The sequence below is a fragment of the Bos taurus genome, chromosome 15 (assembly GCF_002263795.3).
Source record: "Bos taurus isolate L1 Dominette 01449 registration number 42190680 breed Hereford chromosome 15, ARS-UCD2.0, whole genome shotgun sequence".
Lineage (NCBI taxonomy): Eukaryota > Metazoa > Chordata > Mammalia > Artiodactyla > Bovidae > Bos > Bos taurus.
The window spans coordinates 34438664-34450674 of NC_037342.1; the positions used below are offsets into that span (position 1 = coordinate 34438664).

At 39.7% G+C, this 12011-nt stretch overlaps 1 protein-coding gene across 2 annotated transcripts in view; it reads left to right on the forward strand.

Moving 5' to 3' along the window:
- Positions 1 to 5349: 5349 nt before the first annotated feature.
- TPH1 (tryptophan hydroxylase 1) overlaps positions 5350 to 12011 on the forward strand; it is a 32540-nt gene continuing 25878 nt past the window's right edge. For both annotated transcript variants that reach the window (XM_005216077.5, XM_002693039.6), the window contains exon 1: positions 5350 to 5382. The gene's annotated coding sequence lies outside the window, so the exon portion shown is untranslated. The remainder of the gene's footprint in view (positions 5383 to 12011) is intronic.

The window sequence follows — 12011 nt, forward strand, 5'->3', positions numbered from 1 at the left end:
TCAAACAAAGTCATTAGTCCTAATTTCTCTTCATCTTTCAGTTGTCTCTTCTTCATGTTGGTGTCCTTCTCCACTGGCTAACTTTCATTAACTCCAGGCTTTTATCCTCCAAGGTTAAAAAGATAAGAAAGAGGATCTTTTTCTGAATTATAAATAAGTCATAGGCCTGATTTGCATGGGCCCATATCAGATCACGTTACCATCGCTGAACTGATTAATCTGGCTAAAGGCTTACAATTCTCTGATCAGCAGTTTAGAGTCATGTGATTACCCTAGAACTGGTTGGAAGGTAGGTAGAATAAAATCTACCCAAAGCAAATGGACTGAGACTAGGAGAGGTATGGATCTCCAGAGGAAAACTGGGGTTCTGCTAATGGAAGAAGAGAAAATAGATGCAAAGCGTAAAAACAGTAGTATCCTCTACAAGCAATGAACCAATAAATCAGGAAGTTTGTTAATTAATATCAAATAATCACTGGTAAAAGTTGATAGGGTGTTTGTTACAATTGTTAAGTGTTAATGTATGAACATTAGCATTTAAGTATGTTAAGCATTCAAAGATAATTACTACTGAAATAAGAAAAAAATGTGGAACCACTACTTAAAAAAGAAAGAGACCAAAGAAAATTTGATCTATCCAGCCATTTAAAGCATTTAAAAGCTGGCATACTACTGGGAAACTCTCCCTTTGGGTGACAGCCATGGCTTGAGATGGCAGAGCAACAGGATGAAGTTGTTTGAATCCCTGAGTAACCACACAGAACCACATGGAGGGGAGCTTCCCCAGAGAGTCACCCAATACGTGTTGGACTTAGAGCGAGAGAGAAATAAACCTTTACTATGTTATGATAATAAAAGGATAATTCATTATTATAGGATTGCTTACTCTGCCTTGATTATTACATACCCCTAAATGAAAAATTCACATTCTTTTCAAATTTAATATAACATCCATAAGAGATAATGTGATGAGCCACAAAAGACATCCTAATAAATTTTTCTAAGTAGAAATCATACAGATACATTCTCTGACTCAGGTGCAATAAAGAAAAAAAAATTTAGAAGGAAAAGCAGAACATAACCACAAGGAAATTAAAAAAAAATTGGGGGGAAAAGATTCAGTACTAAACCCAGGAAGAGGCAGAAAACTGTAAAAGACTAATATTGACGTTGAAAAGGTAATAAAAGAACTACCCCATCTCTACTTCAAGGCAACAGAAAATGGTGGAAAATTTCTGAATTATTTCTACAGAGACAACAACTGGATAAGAAAGTCATACACAAAGGAACTATGTGGTGACCGTTTAGTCGCTTCAGTCATGTCTGACTCTTGTGACCCCATTGACTGCCTGCCAGGCTCTTCTGTCCATGGGATTTCCCAGGCAACTGGAGTGGGTTGCCATTTTCTTCTCCAGGGGATCTTCCTGACCCGGGAATCAAACCCGGGTCTTCTGCATTGCAGGCAGATTCTTTACTGACTGAGCCAGAAACTATAGACCAGTCTTATGTATTCATATGGATGCAAAAATTCTAAATAAAATACCAACAAATACAATTTAACACCGTATTAAAAGATATATGAATCATATATCATTTGAGCTTCCCAGGTGGCACTAGTGGTAAAGAATCGGTGTGCCAATGTAGGAGATGCAAGAGACAGGTTTGATCCCTGGGTCAGGAAGATCTGGAGTAGGAAATGGCAACCCACTCTAGTATTCTTGCCTGGAAAATTCCATGGACAGAGGAGCCCAGCAGACTACAGTCCATGGAGCTACAGAGAGTTGAACATGACTGAGCAAACACACAAAATATATATTAAAAAAAATATAAAACCATCATGATCAAGGTGAGTTTATCCTGTGAATGCAAGGATAAGTTAACATTAGGAAATCTCATGTGATTCACTGCATTGCTGCTGCTAAGTCGCTTCAGTCGTGTCCGACTCTGTGCGATCCCATAGACGGCAGCCCACCAGGCTCCCCCATCCCTGGGATTCTCCAGGCAAGAACACTGGAGTGGGTTGCCATTTCCTTCTCCAATGCATGAAAGTGAAAAGTGAAAGTGAAGTCGTTCAGTTGTGTCTGACTCTTGACGACCCCATGGACTGCAGCTTACCACGCTCCTCCGTCCATGGGATTTTCCAGGCAAGAATACTGGAGTGGGGTGAATTCACTGCATTAATGGACTAAAAAAAGAACTCAAATCAGTAAATGCCAACAATTTGATAAAATTTGTAACATCTGTTTCTAAGAAAAATTCCTTTATAATCTGAAATAAAAGAAAATTTCATTAACATAATACCTGTAGCAGACAGGATTCTTTATTGAAACAGAAACATTTGCATTAAAGTCTGGAACAAAACAGGATGTTATTATTGAAAATTGCTCTGACAGCCTGACTAATAGAATAGGATGAAAAACAAATAAGTATAAGATTTAAATATTAGAAAGGGTCAAATTGTTATTTTTCATAACTTTTGTTTTTCATCAATCTTTTTCTTGTCAAAACATAAAGGCAGAAAACTGAATTTCATTATTAAAAGGCAAATACTCCTGTTTCCATCGCCCAATTCAAGAAACAACTTTGTCAGCGAACCAGATATCCTAGCTGTATATGGCCTCCAAACCATTCTACTCACTTAGGATGATCTTTTTTCACTTATTTGAAAAGTACTAAGATGTTTTGCAGATGCCTTTTCAGTGGATATGATTATATACCTAGGAAATCAGGAGGCTCACCTGACTGACCTATTAGAACTAATAAGATCAGTGGGGTGGACTTCAGCTCCTACAGTTATCTTCTCACTTCCTTAAGTCATCCATTTCTTCTGCCCTATTGGATCATTCTTTCTCTATCATCTCCTACTTAAAAAAAATATCCTTTCCTTCACCTCATATTCCCCTCCAGTTTCTACCACATTTTTTATGCTCCTCTCTACAAGAAACCTCCTGAAGGAGCCGACATTATTTCTGAAGCCTAATCTTACCTCTTCACATAGAAACTGGATTCCCTGTGCCATATATCACTGATGTTGCTTTTGTCGAGGATCCCAGTGACTTCCCTGTTGCTGAATCCAGGGGTGACACTTCTGTCCTCAACTTGGAGAGTAGCATTAAAGGCAATTGAAAGTCTCTTAAAATTTTTTTCTTAATTTATTTTGATTGAAGTAGAGTTGATTTACAATGTGTCTTTTTCTGGTGTATAGTAAAGTGATTCGGTTATATTCTTTTTCATATTCCTTTCCACTATGGTTTATTACTGCCGAGGAACACAGGGGACCTCTAGAAGCCAGGAAAGGCAAGAGAACAGATTTTCTTCTGGAGCCTCCAAAAGGAACATAAGCCAGTTGACATCTTGATTTTAGATCAGTGAAACCCATTTTGGATTTCTGACCTTCAGAACTATAAGATAATAAATGTGTGTTGTTTTAAACCACTAAGTTTGTTGCAAATTGTTCCAGCAACCATGGAAAATGAATACATTTACTGAGACAGCTTCTTTTCTTCAAGTCTTGATTAATTTACCTCTTCCATAACTTCCATGGAAATGTAATTTTCTCATTCTATGATATCAGTTTCATATTAATTATAAGCTTTTCTAATTAGGCAAATATATATATATATATATATATATATATATATATATATAATTTTTCTCCAACTGATAGTTCTTTCTCTGTGCCTTGTCAGAGTGTATGAATTTAATTTAAATTGTATCATTAGCTCCGGTGAAAATTCTTCTTTGGTGGAATTCCAAGCACAATGTTTGAGATGTTTTGGGGAGAGTCAGCATCCCCTTAGAATTCTGTCAGAGAAGTGGGAAAGCCCAAATGCATGCAAGCTCCCAGGATTGTAGGAGCTGAGTACGTTCAGTGAGGTCCAGAGACTATTCCTGCTTCTCGAAGTCCTTCAAAGTGAACTTAAATAGATTTATATCAATTACTCAAAATTTTTCACATAGAGCTAGTGCCCAAATTGTTCTCCTGAGTTCTTTGAATGACTTGGCCCCATCCCTCTTCTTTAACAGAGGTGTTTCAAGCGCTCCCATAGACCCAACTTTAGGAAAGCTGTCTTTGACCACAGCTTGATTCTGAAACGTCTGTACCTGGCTAGTGTTTTTCATGAAATTGTAGTAAAAACACCAGATTTAAAGTCAGAATACTTTTGTTTAATTTGTGATTCTATTTACCAGCCTGTGCCAGAAAAGGGTCACAGAACCTCTCTAAGCCTGAGTTTCCTTATCTGTAAAATGAGGATAATATTTATCTCATAGAATTATTAGGCAGATAAAAGGAAGAGTGCACTTGAAAGCAGTAGATGTCCTGCATTTTAAAAATATATCCATATTCAGCAATGAAAAGGAACAAATTACTGATAGGCGACAAAATGGATGATATTCAAAAACACCATGTTAAGTGCCAGGAGCCAAAAAACACATGCCAGTATAATTCCATTTATATGACATTCCAGAAAAGGAAAAACTAGACTGACATAAATTACATCAGTGGTTGTCAGGGGTTGGATGTAAGGGGAGAGAAGTGAAACGGGAGCTTTTTTGAGGTGAGAAAAACGTTCTGTATTCTTTTCCTTTGGTGGTTACACAACTATATCTGTCAGAACTCAGAACTGTACATCTCAAAAGGGTGAATTTTACTGTGAGTAAAAGATACATCAACAAACTTGAGTTTAAAAAAAAAATGAAGCACATATATAGCCTTTTGGGACAGGATCTTATGGACTGAGCGCTCAATCAACAAGTACTTTAGTCCAAATTTTTGACCTTAGTGCCATGTTGCTCACGTACGATTTTCTGCTAATACAGCGTGCTCACCTGTTTGCAGCTTTGAAGTTTTTTAAATTGGAAAGGTACTGAGCACTTCTTAAAAGGTTAATTGCCTTGTTTTAAGGAACAAGGGAAGTCACCAAAACGATAAGGCTGGGCTGGACTATTAACCTAAGAGCACATATTCTGGGAGGTGGGGTGGGGGTGGGGCGGCGGATTCCTGCTTCAGTTGCCAATCAGGAAAAGCAGTGCAAACCTACGATGTGTCAATAACGGATGTTATCTTGATTTGGAGGGAATTTCCAGCTCGATTGCTTAATATTGGTCGGACTTCTGTAGTTAAGGATGGCCTCACATTAGTTTAATTAAAAGGCTAAAGCGTGCAAGTCTCCGCGCAGGCTGGCAGGGACCTTCAGCACCCAGAGGAGGTCAGCTCCTTGGGTGCCTCGCCAACCCCCGCCCGGCAGGCGAACCCTTTCCTCATTGGCCACTGCACGGTCGTCTCGGGCACCCATTGGCCGGCTCTGACGCCCGCCTCTATAAGAGGCGGGCAGCGCGAGGCTGCGCGCGGACCCAGCTCACAGCTAAGCTGCCCTCGAGGTGAGTGGGTTGGTGCCTTCCCGTCGGGATCAGGGACCACCGTCGAGGATCTGGGGGCTTTGGGCTGGCTCGGGGAGAGGCAGGATCATCCTCCGGGAGGTAAATGCTCGTGGGGAGCTGGGTCTGGGAAGTCGAAGTTGTGCTCCTGTGGTCACTCATTCTTCTCCCTTCCACCTACTCTCTTTGGGGCGAAAAGATACTATTTTTGAGGACCTCCTGAGTGCCAGAAATAGGCTCTTTACATGTCATCTGATTTCACCTCCCCATCAAACCCTGTGAAGTAGACATGTCTTGAATTTTACAGATGAGGAAACTGAGGTTGAGTTGAACCCAAGCGTTCATGATTCCTCTATGCTAGCAGAAACACGCGCTCTTCTTTCTCTTCCATGTCAAACGGCAACATCTCTTTTTTTCCTTCTACTCCTACAAAGGGAACCTTCCCTTAGACACTCCCAAAGAAAAGGGAGTCTCTGATGCAAAGCCTCTCAGCATCACATCTTATCACCTCCACCCCAACACGGGACTAAGAGCTCCAGTACGAGGTTGCAGCTAACAAAGAGGCATTGGACCTAGTAGTTCAGATCCTGTTAATAGTCGAGGTAAGAGTAATCTTGCCTCTGGCCATTTGGTTTACAGAGGTTTAAAATTAACTCCCCACTGATGCTCTACTCTAATTGACTTAGGGCAAAAAGACTAGAGTTGAACTTTCGAACCCAGTGAAAGTTTACACCTGTCAATTAATTCTCAAAGAAGGATGGAATTCACTTATTTGGTTTAAAAGTAGAAGTGAGCACAGCTTAAAGTAACTATACATGGTTCTGTAAAGCTATAATCTGTGACCTATGAAGTTCACTGGAGTTCATTTATAGATGTATTATTGTCAGATTATCTTCAGGCAGGGATGTATCTTCTATTACCATTTTGTTTGCTGGTACCTTTATTTCCTGAAATAATGTTTTTCACATTTTCATATTTTATTTTTTATTTCATCTTTACTTTTATCCTCATCCCCTTCCTCCATTCATAAAAGAACATCAAGGTTCTCTGGAGGGTTCTCTTCTTTCACACCAGTCTTTCCAGAAGCTTTTAATTCTGTCTTCAAATAGCATCCATGCTTTCAAAATACTTATTTAATAGTGCTCTGTGCTTCCTAGATCATAGAAATTTAAGTTACACTGTTACTGATTAAACTGCTGCTGCTGCTGCTGCTGCTAAGTCGCTTCAGTCGTGTCCAACTCTGTGCGACCCCATAGACAGCAGCCCACCAGGCTCCCCCATCCCTGGGATTCTCAAGGCAAGAACACTGGAGTGGGCTGCCATTTCCTTCTCCAATGCATGAAAGTGAAAAGTGAAAGTGAAGTCGCTCAGTTGTGTCTGACCCTCAGGGACCCCATGGACTGCAGCCTTCCAGGCTCCTCCGTCCACGGGATTTTCCAGGCAAGAGTACTGGAGTGGGGTGCCATTGCCTTCTCCGACTGATTAAACTAAATGGAGAAAACAGTCAGTGTAAACACCCTGACCTCTTCTATACCAAGGGCATGTTGGACTTCGGACCACCTTCTTGGTATGTGTCCATTATTTCACATGGCAGGTTCCTATATGCCAGTGTATCTTTAGTCAGGTCAGGAAAGGTGATAGGAGAATGGCTCACTGCCTCTCACAGAAAAGCGGAAGGTACCAGTTGGCACTGGCTTATTAGAGTGTTGCTTTCAAAGTAAAATATACACTTCTTCATGAGACACATGTCCAAACAAGTGTGACTCATTGGACACCTCATAAGCTTTTATCTTACTAGGCTAATATGGTGGGCTTTGCCCCTGAAGGAGTAAGAGGGGGTAGGCAGCCTGAAGGGGGAAAGAAAAAAAGTGACAAGGGGAAAATGTTGAGGTTCTGAAAGGGGTTTGGGAGGAACAATAAAGACAGAAAAAAATGCTTCATAAGTTCTATCAGGCCCAGCTGTGGCCAAATTTTATAAAGGTCAAAGCCCTATGCTTTTAAGTTGATTTTGGGGTGGGAGCTGGGGAGTGGGGAGAACTCTTTTCTTCTAGTTTCTTAGCAGAAGTCCCTTTTGAGAAACTTCATTCTTATATTGACTTAACAAGAGGGATAGGAATATTTCCAAATCTCAGTATACAAAATGCCTTACCTGTCATAAATATTCAATTAATGTAGCCTTCACCTTCCTCTATCCCCACGCATTAGGCAACACTAGATCCATTTCAGAACCAGGGAGAAAAGAAAGAATTATGAAGCCCAAAATGATGGATTAGCTATGACCATTAGTACCTTCTTACAGTGGCTCCTGCCACAGGAGGTTAAGGGTCAGTTTTGAAATGTGAAAGAAAATCTTGATACAGTTTGATATGAAGAGTTGCATTCTAAGCTCTGAGGGATTGTTGAAGGATGAACTATCAGGAGATCTGAAATTCTGTTGGTGTTACCACTGACTGGCAAAAACATCATTTTTCTTTCCTGTTTTCTGTTCCTTGCTTGTTGTTAAAGTTTGCTTATATTATAAAAACAATGGTAGACCAGGAAATAACTTATATTTTCAGAATGCTGTTACTTCAGCATGTTACGGTGATAATATGAGGGAAAATGGGGACTCAGTAAATATAGACTGACCCAGTAAATTGTACTTTGGAGTCTTCATCTGTTTGTTTGCAAAAGAATTGCTAAATTATTCACTTGAGATTTGGAACTTAATACACTTAGGGGTTTCATAGCAAATAAACAAATAAAACTGAAAAACACCTTAAGACAAAAGAATACTTAAATTTTATGCCAATTTTTCCATGTGCTTTCTATGATAAGAAGTAGCTTTATAACTATCTTGTGAAATGCTTAATTCCCAGGGAAAGAAAAGTTTATAGCCAGGGAAGTTTAGAATATCAATTTTGTTATGTTTAACATTTTTTTTGAAAGACTGGAAAATGTGGGATGCACTTCCCATTGTTAGAGCTAATATTTACTAAGTACAGAGATCACATTGCCAACATCCGCTGGATCATGGAAAAAGCAAGAGAGTTCCAGAAAAACATCTATTTCTGCTTTATTGACTATGCCAAAGCCTTTGACTGTGTGGATCACAATCAACTGTGGAAAATTCTGAAAGAGATGGGAATACCAGACCACCTGATCTGCCTCCTGAGAAATTTGTATGCAGGTCAGGAAGCAACAGTTAGAACTGGACATGGAACAACAGACTGGTTCCAAATAGGAAAAGGAGTTCGTTAAGGCTGTATATTGTCACCATGCTTATTGAACTTATATGCAGAGTACATCATGAGAAACGCTGGACTGGAAGAAGCACAAGCTGGAATCAAGATTGCCGGGAGAAACGTCAGTAACCTCAGATATGCAGATGACACCACCCTTATGGCAGAAAGTGAAGAGGAACTAAAAAGCCTCTTGATGAAAGTGAAAGTGGAGAGTGAAAAATTTGGCTTAAAGTTCAACATTCAGAAAACGAAGATCATGGCATCTGGTCCCATCACTTCCTGGGAACTAGATGGGGAAACAGTGGAAACAGTGTCAGACTTTATTATTTTGGGCTCCAAAATCAACTGCAGATGGTGACTGCAGCCATGAAATTAAAAGACGCTTACTCCTTGGAAGGAAAGTTATGACCAACCTAGACAGCATATTCAAAAGCAGAGACATTACTTTGCCAACAAAGGTCCGTCTAGTCAAGGCTATGGTTTTTCCTGTGGTCATGTATGGATGTGAGAGTTGGACTGTGAAGAAGGCTGAGCGCCAAAGAATTAATGCTTTTGAACTGTGGTGTTGGAGAAGACTCTTGAGAGTCCCTTGGACTGCAAGGAGATCCAACCAGTCCATTCTGAAGGAGATCAGCCCTGGGATTTCTTTGGAAGGAATGATGCTGAGGCTGAAACTCCAGTACTTTGGCCACCTCATGCGAAGAGTTGACTCATTGGAAAAGACCCTGATGCTGGGAGGGATTGGGGGCAGGAGGAGAAGGGGACGACAGAGGATGAGATGGCTGGATGGCATCACTGACTCAATGGACGTGAGTCTGAGCGAACTCCGGGAGTTGGTGATGGACAGGGAGGCCTGGTGTGCTGCGATTCATGGGGTCGCAAAGAGTCGGACACGACTGAGCGATTGCACTGAACTGAACTAGTTTAGGTCAGCATCTGTTCTAAGAGTTTCATGTATTATACTGCTTCTTCTTATAGCCACAAACTTGGGGCTAATTAGCCTCCATCCAATTTTGCATATAAGGAAACTAATGCACATAGAAATTATAACTTGTCTACATGGATTTGTAGTTGGATTTATTAAAGAAATCTGCTTTGTCATTTTATATCTCTCTTATTGTTGGCAGTTGTATACTATAGGACAAAGTCACCAGTACTCTGTGAGAAAAAAAAAAAAAAGTGCATGGTCTTTGAGTGATGGTTAGACACGTAAGAACTGTTTCCAAAGGTTTTCACATCTCTAAGAATGCAAATCTGAGACCATCCCTGAATTTTTAGCTCTAGAGCCACCAATTCAGAATTTCCTGTGTATAATTAAGCTTACCTTAAGAAATGGTCAGTTCCTTTGAAGCTGAAAATCCCTTTTTGGATGTCTTGCTTCCCATCCATAAATCTTTTCTGCTCAGAGACTTAGGGATGGGCCACAAACCATCTCCAACACCTTCAGAATCTCATGGGATATTGGTCACAGGGTTGGTAAGTAGGTGAGGTTTGGTGTGCTTCTCAGGTATCATAGCTCGGATCTCAGTATACTGTTCTCTTCTGCCTATTTGTCCTTGCTGGAAAGTCTGTCTCTCCTCCTCCCCCTCATAATAAATCTATGAATTCCTTTGAGGCAAATAGTCTTCTTTGTCTTTTTCATCTTTACTGCCCTAACACTGACTATAGTAATTAATTCATGTAAATGTGCTTGGGTTGAAATTTTATTTGTTTTACCACTAGTAATCATTTGAATCATAGAAAAAATCCACATTATCATTAAGTTTAACTGGCCATTTGGTTTTAAAGCATTTGACACAGAGATTGTCTTAGTTGCAGAGAATAAATTGACACAATTAGAAATATCTAAGCAGTTTTGATTTTAATCTCAATGGTTTGATAAGTATTTGTTAAATTTTGAATTTTATATTTTTGGGTAACTGAAGTAGCTTAGTTTCTTCTCTGGGGAAAACACCAGAATACCAAGTCACATTATGTGTTTAAAATGTGTAAGGGAGTTTTGAATGCTGTGAGTCCTGATTAACTGTTTGGTTACTTTGCTGTATTAGAAAAGTTACGTAGTGTGCCCAAGGTCATACACTGACAAATGTTAGGCCAGTGATTAGATATTTCCTTCACTGTTTTGCAGTGTAAATAGTTGAGAAGATGCCAAGGTAGATATCTAGTTCATCTGAGACATCAACTTTCAACTAGATCCTAGGAATTTTGCTCTACTTTTTGTGTTTCTGCACATTTTTAGGGTAATTCTTGTGAAAGCAGATACATACGTTAGCATTCACATTTTCATAGGCAGTTTTCAATATGTGTTCTTACATTTCTAGCTGTGTTACCATGGACAGGTTAGTTTCTCTAAGCTTCAGTTTTCTCATTTATAAAATGAATATAATTCCTATGTCTCTCCACCAAGATTTTTATGAGAATTATATGGGACAATATTAGTGCATGATATATATAGGCATTTGACAAGTATCAGTTTCCTTACCCATCTCTTGGGTTGTTAAAAATGGATGGAATCTTGTCATCATGGCATGGGAAATTCTTTATCTTCATACTCTCTGAACTTATATGTGAAGTCCTTCAACTTAGTATCTGCCTGATAAATATTTTTTAAAACTAAATTTCAAAGGTATCAAAGACTGGATTCTGAAACAGAAAAGTGTACTCCATTGGCAAATTTAGTATCAGACTATTGTTTATGACCATACAGTTGGAAATTCCTGAGCTTTATTTGGTACTTTATAACCTCTATCAAGCCAGATAGGGCTCTTAGGGTTACTTCTTATAAGGTGCCCCCAAATGTTACACAGTATGGGTTTTGAAAAGGGCATTATGGCCAAAAGAGAAAACTTACAAAGTTCTCTGGTCAGAAGGACAGAAATTCATGAAGCCCCTCATTTTGCATCAGCCTATAGAAAGCATTTCAAAGCCAAGAATTTAGCTTAATGGAAAATTACCTTGTCCTAACTTTTCTCATTTAGCCTTTCATCAGGCTGGTCATTGTATGGGTACCTGAGATGGGTATCTGGATGGGCATAGAAGATCAAGTCCAAACTCCTCTGCATTAACTGCACAGAGCCTTTTGAAGGATCTGACCCGCTTACCGTGCCTGCATGATCCCTCAGTGCTCTGAAATACTGGGTCACTTCCTGTTGTCTTTCACCTGTCACCTGTCATCTTTCACCTCCTCATGGGCTCTTTCCTCTCTTTTTCTTTAGGAGAGGAATTCAAACACATCTTCAGTGAAGCACCTCTAAATACATAGCGGAAAAATTAATCTAGCCACTGCCATCACTACCATCTGTGTTCTCTGCTACAGTGCTTATCCTTCACATTGTTCTTCTATTTAAGACTCATAGTTTCCTGAGGGTGGGGACCATGTCTGTCACCAGTCTTTCATTTATTTATTCA